The sequence below is a fragment of the Populus trichocarpa genome, chromosome 18, assembly GCF_000002775.5.
Source record: "Populus trichocarpa isolate Nisqually-1 chromosome 18, P.trichocarpa_v4.1, whole genome shotgun sequence".
Taxonomy (NCBI): domain Eukaryota; kingdom Viridiplantae; phylum Streptophyta; class Magnoliopsida; order Malpighiales; family Salicaceae; genus Populus; species Populus trichocarpa.
The window spans coordinates 2,572,010-2,588,398 of NC_037302.2; the positions used below are offsets into that span (position 1 = coordinate 2,572,010).

The 16,389-nt window shown below is 35.7% G+C and overlaps 2 long non-coding RNA genes across 3 annotated transcripts; one reads left to right on the top strand and one right to left on the bottom strand.

Annotated features, from left to right (window-relative positions):
• Window positions 1–208: 208 nt before the first annotated feature.
• On the bottom strand, window positions 209–3,061 carry LOC18107496 (uncharacterized). The gene is made up of 2 exons (XR_008058113.1): window positions 2,913–3,061; window positions 209–2,302 (listed from the first exon to the last, which is right to left on the bottom strand). It is a non-coding gene; the product is annotated as an uncharacterized LOC18107496 (long non-coding RNA).
• A 636-nt stretch (window positions 3,062–3,697) lies between these two features.
• On the top strand, window positions 3,698–5,289 carry LOC112324995 (uncharacterized). Of its 2 annotated transcripts, XR_008058114.1 has the most exons (3): window positions 3,698–3,830; window positions 3,958–4,465; window positions 4,964–5,289. It is a non-coding gene; the product is annotated as an uncharacterized LOC112324995 (long non-coding RNA). The 2 variants fall into 2 exon arrangements; XR_002979013.2 differs by lacking the exon at window positions 3,698–3,830 and having other exon boundaries at window positions 3,913–4,465.
• The last annotated feature ends 11,100 nt before the right edge of the window (window positions 5,290–16,389 follow it).

Consider the following 16,389-nt stretch of genomic DNA (forward strand, 5'->3'; position numbering starts at 1 on the left):
CAAAAAATAATTTTTTTAAAAAACTTTATTTTAATTCATTTTTAAACGAAAAATACTTTGAACTATCACCGCTACCACCATACTAAACACTTCGTTCGTACCCATGGAATAAATAAAAGAAGGGTTACTTGTCTAAAATCTAATTTTAAAGGAATTTTGTCTTGACTAATGCACGAATCTCGACCAAGGATACCATGACCATTATGACAAAATAAAATAACTTTCATTCCACTAACTCAAAGAGGTTTGATCTCTTATGAGCATCTTAGATACAACTATGATAAAATATTTCCATGGGGGGAGATATTATTAATCTATAAACAATTCCAAGAAAGCACCACTCTCCCTTTACATCATAGTATCATTAATTTATACATATTCAAAGCAAGCTTTCTTTTCAAATCTAACCAATAATTAGAGGAATAACCAGTCACATCTTGACATGAAGGAACAACTTGAACTCTGTGTGTGTCTCTGTCGTTTGGTCTTTCTTACACTATTCAAATATTCCTAAATGGACCGTCCATTATGTCAAGACTCAAGCCCATCATTGTATTAGATTCCCACTCCATAAGCGTTATACACACTCCAAAATCTCTCTCAGCTTGCGACCATCTACCATGAACATAATTGAGGATCTCCAGTGATGCGTGCATAACCTTTAAAGCTTTCTTACCGAAAGAATTCATGTAAAAGGTGATGCCACAGTAGCTCCTCCGTCGATAAAGGATAACAGTTTACCCAGCAAGATGCACCGTGAAGTCTGTTTCAACTGGTAACAACAGTCGATACCAATTTACCTGCCGGGACTTCAACATTAACTGCGGAAAGGTGCAGCACAAAAAAACCATTTGAAATCTTTAAATATCCTGTTCTCCGGTCCCTGAACACTGTTCATTAGCAATCAGCTCCCTCCCTTTCATTCTCTCATTCTCTACATTCGCCACAGCTAGATTCTGAGGCTTTTGTATTCGCAAAAGACATCGATGCTGCTTCATTATGTTATAAGCAATTCAATTTTAGAAATGGGATTCTTCAATAAACACATTATGAAAAGTTTTCCCACACTGATTGTGAGGTTCTCTGATTTCACATGCCTTTTAAGGGTTATTACCGTCCAGGGGATGGGATTTCATGTCTTTGAAGGGCTCGACCGATTTGCACTTGATACGGGATTCCGAGATGAATTTCTGTGCTTAACAAGTTCACTAGGATTATTACAAGTCTTTAGTATTTCAGACATTGCTCTTGTCTTCTGCAATATAGATGTTCTGCTCGCAGTGATGCATCTCTATGAACGTTATATCTATTTGGCAAATTTCTTGAATGCGAAACAAAAGACATCAGATTACTCAGTCTCCAAGCCAGCTCAATCATTCCCTGTTTCCCGAACTCATCATTCAATCCATGGAAAGTAAGGTACCGAGGAACTATACCTCTCCCTAACATGTCCTCAAATCCTGCAAATGCATCTTCAAATCTATGCATTCGACAAAGAAAAGGACTATCACATCCCCTAGCTCTCATTTCCTTGCTAATCTCAACAGCCAAGTCCAGTCTCTCCTCCTCACACATCTTCAACGAAAGATGGCAAGTGAGTCGATCTGAGGTGTACCCGGATTCAATCATCTTCGTATATAGGTTCATCCACTCTTCAATCTTCCTACATTGAAAAATGCCTAAGGAAATAATTACAAGCCATTGGGGTTGGGAAAACTTCCCAACTAATCATCATCGTAAGGATCTTGCTAGTCCAACAAGGTCTTCAGCCTTACAGTAATTCCGTACATAAGAATTGTAGGTGGAGATAGAGGGGCCTGTCTCACACAGAAAAAGTGCTCCATCATCCCCAAGACTTCCTTAAACCTTCTAGCTTCTGCTAATGCATCAATAATGGGATTGTATACAATGGCATTTGATCTAATCCCTTCTCTCTTCATTTCATCAACCAATTCAATAGCCCTCTCAACACGACGCATCCGGCAATATCCTCCTACCAGTGTATCATATGTTACAATACTCGGTTTCACATTCCTTTTCTTCATTTCCAACCAAAGTCTCTGCATGCTTGAGCTTCTTGATCTAGACCATCCATTTAACAGTGTATTATATATCCTAACTGATGGAGCCCAACACGTATCCTTTTCCACTTTCCTGTCAAAATACTCTGTAGTCCCCTAACATGCCCTTCCTTACAGGGGGAATCCAACAATATCAAACAAGCTCATTCCAGCATCAGAATTACAAATCAAGTCTGAACTGCTCGCATATTCAAATGTTCGAATTGCAGCTACTGACATTCCTGCACAAATGCAGCACCTTTGAGTGATCATATTAGTTGTTTAAATTATTATTATTTTTAAAATACATTAAAATAATATTTTTTTATTTTTTAAATTTTAATTTTTATATCTAAAAACAAAAAAAAATATAATTGCAAATCAAAACAAGCCACAAACTCTCACAATCATAAATCTCACCTGTAAATTCAAATTCCATGCAAAACTCAAATACCCCAATAATTTATATGTCAATTAAGAAGTAAAGCTTGGACCAACTCCAATTACACAGATTTTAATAAGTGAAAAAGTGAAGCTTGGACCAGGTACGATTACACAAAGATTTTAATAAGCAACCATATAATCAAATTTTTTCACCAAACAACAAGCTGGCTCCAAATTGAATCCACATTTCGACATTCAAAGTCGATATCACCATGTTCAAGCAACTTCAAACTATCAAATCGAAACCAAGTTCGAATTTTTAATTCAAAAGGCAAAAATCTAACATTACAAAAGGCTTTAGAATCCAATGAAATTGTCTAAGATAGTGTACTTAAGAAAATTGTAATGTAAGTACAAAACCCAATAAAGTTCTTCCATTTTAACACTAAACAAGAAGTTCCATATTACCTGCTCTGGTATACCTTCTAATCAAAATCGCAATAGTGTCACTAGAAACCAAATCCCCTCTTCAATTTCCACTAATCTTACCAAACAGTAAACAACAGGCAGAATCAAATTCTCTTTCCTTTCCAAGCAAATTCTCCATTGAATTAAACAGTGCAACAACTTTGATGACGGATTAAAATGGTCAAATACTGCCTGTATAAGACCCAGTTCCGGCTCAATTCCGGTCCGGTACGATTTGTAGGGACGACCGGGCTGGATCTTGGGGTCTTTGAGGATGTTGCAGAGGGTAAAGAAATCATCTGGATGGTAATTGGGGTTTTGGAGAGGAGTTGGGGAGGAGTTTTGTTGGCGTTCTGGGAGTGGGGCCACTTGATTAGAGGGTTTCCTTGTACGGAAAGCCATGATTGGCGGAGGACTCGCCGGAGAAGTGGCCGTTATGCGGTGGTTTTCTGGTGGTTAGAAAGACATAAGTAGACCTGTGTTTTAGTGGAAGTTAATGAGAGACTAACAAATGTTAGTTTATCAGTGCCCTAACAACTGATGATGTCTTTCAGGCGGCAAAAAGAAGAGCACAAGATTATTAGTACGCTAGATTACGAAAGTACCCTTTAAAGAGAGATTGAGAAAGTTCTGTGCTTTGTTAAATGGAGAGGAAAAGAGTGAGAAATCAATAATATTTCAAGGAAAGAAGGGAGTGAGAGAGAGGTGGAGAGATGGCTGCCGTTAATTTTGGTGGGATATCACCCAGGATGCCAGATTTATCTCATGGCAATGGGGCAGGATATGGGATTGTGTTAGTGTTAAGGTTGTTCCAAGGAAGACACTTGTTTCACTCTCTGCTGCTGCTGCTGCAGTTCAATGGAGTCTTCAGGGACTGTTCCTGAGCAAAATCCTGAAATTGATCTGGAATTTATTGTGGTATTAATATCTTGTGCTGGCGAAATACTATCAGTTGTTTTACATGTTTAACCATCAGAGATTGGAGACTGTTAAATATTTCTCTCATGATTATTTTCTTTTGGTTTTGATAATTGTGGAGGTGCAGCCGAAGCCGGAACCTGATAATTTTCTATGTTTTATCCCAATTCATCAGTGGAACTTGCATATTTGCGTGTTTTTAATCTTAATGTCCTCAAGTTCTGTGCACCCTCCTTGTTCTTCTCATGTGGATTCTTGATGTAAAGGATATTTTGAATGAAAGAGCAGATACCGAACTTCGGTATCTGAAGAAGGTGCTCTCCCTCTCCCCCTCCTCTGATGCACCAAACAATGCAAGTTGTGATCTCTTATGCTGTCTAACCTGCTCCATGTGAAAGTGATGCCCTCACCTTGCTCCTTCCTTTAAGAGCTGTACTTGCACTTTTCTTAACAGTATAAAATGGTTATCTTTATCTTACCATTTTTTTTCATTTATGCCAATGTATTCCTTTTACAGTTCATTTTTGTATACTCCTTGGACAGTTCATCTTTTCACTCTCTAAATTGCTCAGGAACCTGAATCCTGGAGACTTGCTTGTCAAACAATTGTTGAAAATAAAGAAAACTCTGGCAAGGTAATGTCATTTACTGAATTTTGAAAACTCAGGATATAGGAGTTCCCAAAATACCTGCTTCCTAGATTTTTCAGCACATGATGCTCTGAGAGTTGCATAAAGAACCGTTTAAAAACACAGTGCTTTCTACAATGCCTTGCAAGGCAGTGTAATTATCATGCCTTCGTCACATTTTTGTGTAACTTCATCCAAAACTTTCTGTGATGTTGCAATACTATTCTGTGACATTTTAGAAAAAAATTTAACCGCATCCGTCCGATACAATATTCTGAAATACCGCACTGTCGTTCTGTGATATAAACGAAACTTCTTTCACTGTCTTAGAACATTCTTTAAAAGGCATTCCTTTAGTAATGTCTTCCAAGACATTTAAAGACACGCAATTATACTTTCAGATAGGATAACAGGAATATTTGGTCTTTAGGACAATATTGTTGGGGAAGATCCTGAATATTACTGCTTTAATGGACTTCTTTTCTATCCCTGTGGTTTTATCAGGTTGTGGTTCAGAGGATACCTCAGTGGAAGAAATGATTAGAGGCAAGGCATGGTCAATGAATGAAGCCAACAGAACATTATGACGTTTCAAAAAACTCAGGACAACACAGATGCAGCATCAAACACCTGCTGGTAATTTTTTTTGTCAGAAATCTTAGCTCTACATGTATATGATCGCAAGGAATCGCGCAAAAGGATCCCATATAGCTGATCCCGCTGGTTTTGGATCCAGGCTTGGTGGTTGTAAATCTTAGCTTTGCAAAGCTTAATTTTCGAGAAAATTGTAATGTATATTGTCTACATATGTCAAATTCTGCTTGTGCTGAGTTCATTGTTTTTACCGTGCACAGAATATAATTGGCTACTTCAGCATTCTAAATCTTTTTACTGCAAATTCATTCATCTGTTGTATAATGGTGATTAGAAGAGTAGGCGGATGCTATACTTAAACTCAAACCATTAACAGGAACTGCAATACTGGAGTCACACATTTAAATAACAAGCCTTTTCCTCTGCCCCAAACTATGCATAATAGCCTAGCCGAAAAAATTCCAATACTTGAAAATCGTTGCAGGTGACTTGCTTAGGGTTGCAAATTTAAAAACAGTGAAGAAGGAGTAGAGGGAAAGAAGAAATTGTAAACTCTGGTTTGACAGATTTGGAAAAACTCTCCTTAGTTTTATTAATGAAGGTGACTCAGTATATATAGTCACACAGCCTATTACAGAAAACGATCAATGTGATTCTCATGCGAATCACATGTTACTACCTCTAAACAGAAAGATAACGGAATAACAGAAATGCAACAGAAAACTGAAATGAAACTAATTGTAAATGCCACTAACTAATTAACAGACTTATTGTAACAATCACTCCCCTGAACTGAAGATACTGTCCAGTTTCTGTCTTCAGTTCACATGTGAGTCTTCACACACGCCCATCATCATACGCAGCCTTTCAAACACAACCCTTGTCAATGGTTTGGTCATGATATCTGCCAATTGCTCTTGAGTATGACAGTGAAGCAAAGTCACTACTCCATCTCGAGTTAAATCACGAAGGAAGTGGAAGCGAACATCAATATGCTTGCTCCTACCATGCATGACAGGATTTTTTGAGAGTTTAATAGTGGAACTATTATCACAATAAATGATTGTAGTTCCATCAGATATGTGATCCAGCTTTTCCAATACCCTTTTTAACCACACAGCCTGACAAGCACAAGACGCCGCTGCAATAAATTCTGCTTCAGTAGTGGAAAGGGTAACGATGGGTTGCTTCTTCGATGACCAAGATACAGCCCCTGAACTTAGCATAAACAAGAATCCCGACGTGCTCTTTCTATCTTCCAAATCTCCTGCATAATCGCTATCAGTATAGGCAAGAAGTTCTTTATGGCCATTTTGTTTATAAAAAATACCATACGAAATAGTCCCTTTGATGTAGCGAAGGACCCTCTTCACGGCTCCAAGGTGTAACTCTGTGGGATGAGCCAAATGCCTACTGAGTAAACTAACCACAAACATAATGTCAGGCCTGGTTGATGTTAAATACATCAAACAACCTACCATTTGCATGTAGTGAGTATTATTTACTGCCATGCCCGTCGGGTCTGTAATCAACTTAACACCTGGAACAATAGGATTGTGGACAGCATTGCATTCAGCCATGTTAAAACGTTCCAATACCTTTTGAGCATACTTCTTCTGACAAACAAAAATACCATCAGCTCTTTGCACCACTTCCAAGCCCAGAAAATATCTCATCCTTCCCAAATCTGTCATGTCGAACTCCTTCATCATGGAGAGTTTAAATGAACTGAATAATGCTTCATCATTTCCAGTGAAAATGAGATCATCGACATATAGACATACGAGCAACAATGAAGTGCCCTGAGATTTCTTGATGAACAAGGTGTGTTCATACGGACATTTCTCAAATCCTTCTTTGAGAAAATAAGCTTCAATTCGACTGTACCATGCCCGTGGGGCCTGTTTTAATCCATACAAGGCTCTTCGTAACCGATATACCTTGTGTTCTGCACCCTTCATAACATACCCAGGGGGTTGCTCAACATATACTTCTTCATTTAATTCACCATGAAGAAACGCGGATTTTACATCTAGCTGAAATAGGCTCCACCCCTTCTGCGCAGCTAGAGCAAGAACAATCCGAATGGTATCCATACGAGCCACAGGAGCAAAAACCTCCGTATAATCCACCCCATGTTTTTGCGTGTATCCTTTAACTACAAGACGAGCCTTGAATTTATCCACTTCTCCGTGTTCATTCAATTTTGTCTTGTATATCCATTTTACCCCAACTACCGTTGCACCATTAGGAAGATCAGTGAGGTCCCACGTTTTGTTTTTCTTAATTGCTTCAATTTCGGAATCCATAGCACTCCTCCATTTGCTAATGCCAATTGCATCTTTAAAGGACAGAGGATCTGCATCAACAAGCAATGCAAGATTGCCTTGATAATCTTCATCCGAAAAACCTTCACCACTGTCAAAATCACGCAGCCAAACTGATGGGTGTCGAGCACGTTTTATGGCAGCACTGGACCCCTAAGCTCCATGGGAATGGTCAATATTCCCATTAATTTCATCAGCTCCTGTATGGATCAAATTTCCATCACCATCAATCTCGGCAGTAGCTGCTGCATGTGTAGAATTACCATTTGAATTTTCCAATTGATCCAATCCTCCAGTTGCATCAGTTCTATCAATCTCAGAATTGCTTGTGTGCTCGGCAATTTCAACATCTTGATCATTATTTGGCAGCTATTCATCCAAATCTCCCCATTCAATGGATGCTTGAATTGCATCCATATACTCTGCACTCCATGGCCAGCTTTCTTCTTCTTTAAAAACAACATCCCGACTTACAATGATCCTTTGAGTTTCTGGATCATATAGGCGATATGCCTTGGCCCCTTCACTTACTCCCAACAACACACACTTCAAGCTTTTATCATCCAATTTGGTCCTCTTGTTGTCTGGAATATGGGCATACGAGACACACCCAAATACCCTAAAGTGAGCAACTGATGGTTTTGTGCCACTCCATGCCTCCTCTGGTGTCTTATTTCGGACTGCAAATGTGGGGCTCCTGTTAAGAACATGCACTGCCCAATTCACTGCCTCGGGCCAAAAAATTTTGGGGACTTTTCTGCTGTTGAGAAGGCTTCGAACCATGTTCATAATTGTCCGATTTTTTCTCTCTGCCACCCCATTTTGTTGGGGTGTGTAGGCTGCAGTGAGTTGACGTTTAATCCCATGCAGTTCACAAAACTCAGCAAATTCCTTTGATGTGAACTCCCCACCTCTGTCAGTTCGCAGCCCTTTGATGTTGATTCCAGTCTCCTTTTCAACTCTTGTTTTGAAGAGCTTGAATTGCTTAAATGCTTCTGACTTGTCTGTCAAAAAGAACACCCAAAGCTTCCTGCTAAAATCATCAATGACAGTGAATAGATACCTTTTGTGGCTGTTGGAGATGGGAGAAATCGGGCCACACAAGTCTGCATGAAGAAGTTCCAGTGGCTGTGATGCTCTCCATGTTGTTGTTCTTGGAAATGAATTTCGATGGTGCTTTCCCAGTATGCAGTCTTCACATATCATGTTTGAGTATTTCGATTGGGGTAGTCCATGAACCATGCCCTTTTGCAGTAGAGTTTGAAGACCACCAAAGCTTAAATGCCCATATCTACAATGCCAAAGGTACTCCAAATTCTGTGCAGGAGTTATGAAGCAGTGATGATCTGGAAACTGAATCTTTGCAATAACAATGAACATTCTGTTCATGGTCATCTCAGTCTCAATAATGAGTCCTCTGTCAGGGTGGAAAACTTTGCATTTGTTGTTTTTAAACAAGATTGCTAGCCCCTTTTCCTGAAGTTGCCCAATGCTGAGCAAATTGTTCTTTAAATCAGGAATATAGAACACTTCTGAGATCACTTGAGAGCTGTTATTGACTTGGAGATGAATCCTCCCCTTTCCCAACACATCAATACTGGAGTTGTCACCAAGCTTGACTGATCTGTGGAAGTTTTCGTCCAATTCTAGGAAGAAATTCTTGTGCCCGGACATGTGGTTGCTACACCCCGAATCCAAGAACCAAGTTGTTTCATCGTGTGCTTTCTCAATATGAGCCATGAGCAACATTTGCATTGTGTTCTTGGTGATTTTGATCTCATCAAAATCCAGTTTAGCCCCCTTAATGTTGTTCTTCCCTTCATTCAATTCTGTGGAAATTTCGACACCCTCCAGTTTGTGAACCGGTCGACCGCTTGGAAGACAACACTGAACCGGTCGACCGTTTGGTTCTGTCTCATCTGGAATTTCCAGAAATTCCTTCTCATCTGCAATTTCCAGATTTGGTGTGTTGCTGTGCAATTTCGATGCATTTTCACACTCCTCTTCATCTGCACAACTCATCTCAACTGCACCATTTCCTTCATCACAACTCATCTCAACTGCACAATTTCCTTCATCTGCACAATTTTCAACAATTTCATAACTCTTCCCATCTGCACATTTTTCTTCAAAACAATGTGCATCTGTGGGCATGTGATCAGTATTTTCCAGTAAAGAGTCAAAAAACTCTATCTCTTTTGCATCATCAACACATGCCATAAGTAACATGAGTTCATTCTCATCCATGAAATGCCTTGATTTCATTATCTCTTCATCTTCAATGCAAGCCATGAGTAACAGTGGTTCATCTGTTTCAGCATAGTAAGCCTGCGATTGTGACTGCGATCCTCTATTTCTGCTCTTTCTTGGGCATTCATATTGGAAATGACCAAGATTGTGGCAATAATAGCATTCCACAACAGACTTGTCAAAGCCTTGCCTTCCACCAAAGCTCTGCCTCCCACTGTTGCGACCTCTTCCTCTCAAGTAGCTGCTGCTACGACCAGTTTTTACTTGATTATAGTCATGAGTGGTTTTCAATGCTTGATCCTCCACAACATGACTGTGCATCCTCTGCTCATGAACTACTAAACTACTTTGTAACTCATCAATGGACATTGTGTACAAATCTTTGGACTCCTCAATCGAGCACACAACGTAATCAAATTTTGAAATCATAGAACGCAGGATTTTTTCAATAACAGTGATTTCTTTCATTTCTTCTCCAAGGAATCGCAGCTTATTAGTAATTGTAAGTGTACGGGAAAAGTAATCAGAGACATTCTCACCATCCTTCATGTGTAGAATCTCAAATTCTTTGCGCAAAGCTTGCAGCTGTGCACGTTTAACCCGTGTGTTACCTTGAAATTTTTTCTTCATAGAATCCCAGATTCCTTTAGACGTTTCTTTGTCCAGTATAGTTTCCAGAATTGAGCGATCAATTACCTGGAATAGGTAAGTTTTAGCTCGCAAATCCTTCAGCCGTTGATCTGCTAAGGTTTTCTGTTGTTCACTCGTGAGATTTCCTTCATCTGCTGCTGCAGCAATTCCAGATTCCACTACCTGCCAGTATTCCTTGGATCGAAGGAAGTTCTCCATCAACATGCTCCAATGATCATAATGTCCCACAAATCTAGGGATTGATGGTTGAACAAAATTGCTTTCACTTGCCATTTAAGCACAGGTTATGCAGAGAAAGAAAATTTGACAAAGAAGCTCTGATACCAAATGTAAACTCTGGTTTGACAGATTTGAAAAAACTCTCCTTAGTTTTATTAATGAAGGTGACTCAGTATATATAGTCACACAGCCTATTATAGAAAACGATCAATGTGATTCTCATGCGAATCACATGTTACTACCTCTAAACAGAAAGATAACGGAATAACAGAAATGCAACAGAAAACTGAAATGAAACTAATTGTAAATGCCACTAACTAATTAACAGACTTATTGTAACAGAAATTATATGTTTTTCCTTTTTTTCTCTTAATTTTCGAGAAAACTGTAATAGTACTTCATTATAGAACGCCTCCGATGATTCTTGTTTCTGAAGACTATAAGGGAGGTATGTTTATTCATGAGATGAGGGTGAATGCTCAGACTGATTAGAGTGGTTTTTTCCCAGTTTTTTCCGTTTTGGGTTCGATTCAGTTTAGTTTTTTCGGTTTCAGGCTTATAAAACCGAACCGGTCAGTTTTTTCAAAATTTGAATCGGTTTAATCGGTTTTTTTTCACGATTCGGTTATTTCGGTTATTTTTTTCCAGTTTTCTCGGTTTAATCAATTTTTTGATTTTTTTATTCACCCCCACCTTTCAGTGTGGTTTAAGTCATTCTCGGTGTCATACATAAATTGAAGAAGGAAAAAATTGTGTAATGTCATCCAGTGGCGAAGCCACAATGAGGATTAAGGAGGCAATTGCCCCCTTAATCTTTTTTTTTAAATATTTTTTATATTAGAAATTTAATATAATAATTTAATAATTTTAATTTTTTTTAATTAATTACTAATTGATCCAAACTTTTTATTTTGAATTATTATTCCTGCCTCTCTTCCTTCTATAAAATTTCTCTTCAAGTTCTAAACTATTAATTAATTAAGTAAGTAACATTTTATGCTTTTATGTTTTAGGTGAGTTTCCTTTATTTTTTTAATTAAGTAAGTAACCTTTTATGCTTTTATGTTTTAGGTGAGTTTCCTTTATTTTTTCTATTTATTTCATTGTTTAATTTTAGTTTTATTCTTTAATAATTAGTTATTAAAAATGTTAGAGTTTATGATAATTTATAGATTTGTTAAATTAATATGTGTATGGATAATATTATATGCATATGAATATAAATTGAAATGAGTTTTGATGAATTAATATGTATTTTGTTATGAATTTCATATGAAAAATGATGGTGATCAACTTACTAGTGATTAAAAATGAAATACTGAACAACTCAAAAAATTAAGGACACAATAAAAAAATTAAAAAATTATATCAATATTTATATTTAACCCACTTGTATAAAATAACAAGTTAATAAATAATTGTTGCCAATAATTTCACTAGTCCCTGGAAGATTTAGAAATTGATGAATGAAAGTTTAATTGTATATATGGAGAAAGAATATCTTTAATGAAATTAAGAATGAAGTCATTATGAAACAGTTTTAAAATATGAAAACTCGAAAAGAATAATTATAATGTAAGTTTTTTTATTTTAAAAATATTCTTAAATTAATTTTGCTTGACATGAGTTAGTACATGCATTTTAAATTGATTTCTCTATACATAACACATGTTTATATAATATATAATATCAAATATTTGTTAATAATTTGCTCCCTCATTATAAATTTTTTAGCTCCGCCACCGGTGTCATCATATTATGTGAGCACAAGATCTAAAACCTTGCTTACAAGTAATAGATGATAATGAGGGGTTTGCAAAATATTAGTTAACACGAGGTTTTTACTAGTCATGCTAGTTTAATTTTTTTTATTTATTATGAAATTTTACCTTGAATTAAGTTTCGAGTTAATCTATCGAGCCTGGTTTAATAACTTGATATAACCAGGTAGTTATCAAGATTGAATATCAACACATTTTGTTTTCATGATGCAACTTCCTATGAAAATGCAAAACAAAAGCACATTACATGCTTTTCACCACGATATGACTATACCCTTGACACCAATTTTCATTTCAAGGCTTTACATTTTTAGGCAACACCTAGGAAAATTAAATATTTTGTCTAAAAATAAATTTCTTTTTGGTTAATCCCTCTGCAACAAAGTAAGACCTTCATGGGCTAGTGGTAGGCTTCCATGCTATGTGTTTAATTTTCTCAATTGCCTGCTCTGGTAGTCTGGAGTTTTTTGGGAGCCCAGGGCTAACATCTGGTCCAGTCTAACGTCCTTGTTTAATTGTGTTTTTTAAAAAAAATTAATTTTTTTTATATTTTTGAATTGTTTTGATGAGCTGATATTAAAAATAAAGTGAAAAAATAAAAAATTATATTATTTTGATGTATTTTTAAATAAAAATCACTTTAAAAAACAACATCTATCACACTTCTGGATAGATCTTAAAACTTGATTTATCGATTGACTAGTCAACTCATATTAATTTTAAAATGAAATGTAGTTGGTTAAAAAAGTAAAAAATAATTTTTAGAACAAAACAATAAAAAAAAATCTTTAAAATTTTAAAATTGATTAAGTCAAATCCAGTACAATGTCGTCCAAATTACTTATTAACTCTCCATATCACATGAATTTAACTAGATAATATTTAAAATAGTTCCAAAAAAAACTCGGTTTATATTAATAAACCAACTTCAATGGCTTAAAATGAAAATCATTAATATTATGGTTTCTCGATCTGATTGTTTTCCCAAGCACGCATCGAATAAATTATCTATAGATCAAAGAAAAAATTAGTTTTGATTTACAGAAACTTAGAAAATAATTTAATCAAAGTTCACTGTATATCCCCTTCTATTTGCAGTTCACAATAATGCAACTGTGGTCTCACGGTTGTACTGCAAGGACTGAACACTTTTACTCCTTCCCCTGATCTGTCAATGATAGCACACGGAAAGTCACGGAGGCCTGGTTTAGCAACCCCACAAACTAGCCTTGGTGTTCCCAAGACCATTTAAAATAAGAAGCAATATTTTTAAAATTAAAGTATTTGGCATCACAGTAATGGTTTTAAAGTATTTTATATTTATAAATATATTAAAATAATATATTTTTTATTTTTTAAAATTTTTCTTTAACATTAACACATCAAAATAATCTAAAAATATTTAAAAAATAAATTTTTGATGAACAATGTTGTTACTGCAATGCAAAACACGTTGATCCATTTAATAGGCAACAAACAACATTTTCCCCGTCAACCCTAAGTGATGTACCTCAACTAATCAGACTTTGATTTGCTTCAATAAACGGTGTTCTTGCTGCAATGCAAAACACGTCGATCCATTCAATAGGCAACAAACAACTTTTTTCCCGTCAACCCTGAGTGGTATAACTCAACTTATCAAACTCTGGTTTGTTTTTTTAGAAGTCACCAATTCGAGTGTTATAAATCTTATAGTCATTGAAGATTTATATAGTCATTAACTTTAAAATCTTAAAAAATTAGTTGAAATACACGTAAACTGGCTAGAATATTCATGGTTGAAAAACAAAAAAAACTTTTCACCGTGGCAGCACTGGCAGCACTGAATCAGGTCACATCTAGCAAGGAAATTTTTGGAGATTGGCTTTTTCCCTCTGAAAAATGAATTTGAACTTTTGGAATCTGAAGATTTGAAAAACCATGTGGCTAGGGCTTGCAAAATGTATGGCCATAAAGAGGGTTGCTTGAAATCACAGGAAAGTAAAAAGGAAATTCCTGATGTTCCCATGTTTTGAAATGGTGACACGCTACTTTTGAACATTTTGGCCTTTCTCCATGCCATGATAGCTATCTTTCCTCTCTGATCTGTCAAAGTGGAGGAGGAGGAGGAGCTGGTGTTCTTTTTCTTCAAGTATCTATCGCAATGGGGAATCTTTGAGAGAGAGAGAGCATGTCATGTCAAAGGTAGGTGACCATACATTTTAGTTAAAATCTCGAAGGGTCTTTGTTTATGTTTGTCTTTCTCAATTGTGATGGCATTTGTTTCTGTGATTGGTTTATGTTGCAGAGCAAAGAAGATTATTCTTTTTAGGGATACTTCTCTTTCTTTAATATGGAAAAGATATATTTTGCTTTAATTACAATAGTATTTAATTAATCAATATATATCATATTATATTAGAGGTGATTATTTTCGGTTCGGTTCGGTTCGGTTTTTATAAAAAAAAAGTAATCAAACCAAGATTTTTTTTTTAAAAAAAACCGAAATAGGTTCAAACTGACCGGTTTCGGTTCGGTTCGTTTTTTAGGACAAAAACTGGTTCAACCCGGTTTGAATCGGTTTGGCTCGGATTTTTCGGTTTGAGTTCGGTTCGGTTTTTTTGGTTTCAGGCTTATAAAATCGAACCGGACGGTTTTTTTAAAATTTTAATCAGGTTTTTTCACGGTTCAGTTTTTTCGGTTATTTTTTCCCGGTTTTCTTGGTTTAATCGATTTTTCGGTTTTTTTACTCACCTATACATGATATGGATTTTATTTAAAATTCTTTCTTTAAATTACAAATATATATATATAGTTTATAGCTTTTTTCTATCTATTTTTTCGTTTTTAAATCACACAATAAGAACAACTAGCATTATAATTTTATATTGAATGTAAGCTCAAAACACACTCTATGGATGAGGAACAAGCATCACAAGGGTTATATAACCAAAGAGACAATGGGTTTGAATCTCATTCTTTAATTGCTCTATTGTCGAGAGTTTGGAATAGGACAATGTGTCTGCTGCCTTGGACTTGAAGATTGACTCTAAAAAACTGGGTTTGATGATCTTGTGAAGATCTTGCTTGTTGGGATTATAAAATGAGATTCAATTAAAACATTGACTTCTTTAAACAATGAATGTGCCTCCAGCATGCTAATTTTTTGCCCCAAATTCATGCTTGTGTGGATCGACCATTTAGAGTATGTTTGGCAGTGTGGTAGCGGTTGCTTTTCAAATAACTTTTCGTACCGAAATGCATGTCAATGATGTTTTTTCGTTTTTAAAAAATAATTTTTTACATCAGCACATCAAAACGATTCAAAACATACAAATCATATTAAATTTTAATAAAAAAAATTAATTTTTTTAAAAACACGGTTTGCACCGCGTTCCCAAATGATTTTTAAAGCACAACAATGTCTAGTACCAGAACCAAACCGAGAGTTCCATTTTGAAAAAACCTCTCCTATCATTTCCCTGTATCAAAACCTCCTTTGTTCTCGTTGTGAATTATCACTTTCTTTCTGCGATTTGTGTTTTGTTCTAACCATGGATTTTAAATTATTTAGTTAATTAAGATTTTATAGTTTTGCATGCATCCCACTAAAAATTCCATCGAAAAATTTTAGTTATAAAAAAGTTACGATTTATAACTTTTTAAAACCGTAATGCAATCGCAATCATAAAAAGCCACCAACATTTTTATTCGAAATTATGGGCTATTTCTTTTTCTGTTTAAGAAATGTTTCTGAAAAAAATTAAATTTTATAATTTTTTTGTTTTAAATTAATATTTTTTTGATATTTTTAAATTATTTTGATGTGCTAATGTTAAAAATAACTTTTTAAAACTAAAAAAAATATTTTAATATATTTCCAAACTAAAAACAATTTAAAAACCAACTGCTATCGAATTTCCCAACATCTCCCACATAAATTATGGTATAGTTGGTACATAAAGTACGGTGTAGTTGGTATTTTTATTTGGGTTTTTCACTTGGAAGCCAGTAAACCAAATCCATCTCTACTCTCCTAAAATATAAAGAATTGCTTCTTGTAGATGTCAATGTCTCAATCATTTCTTCCTCAACATTTCAGAGCTCATCTGCTCATCCCCTTGTAACT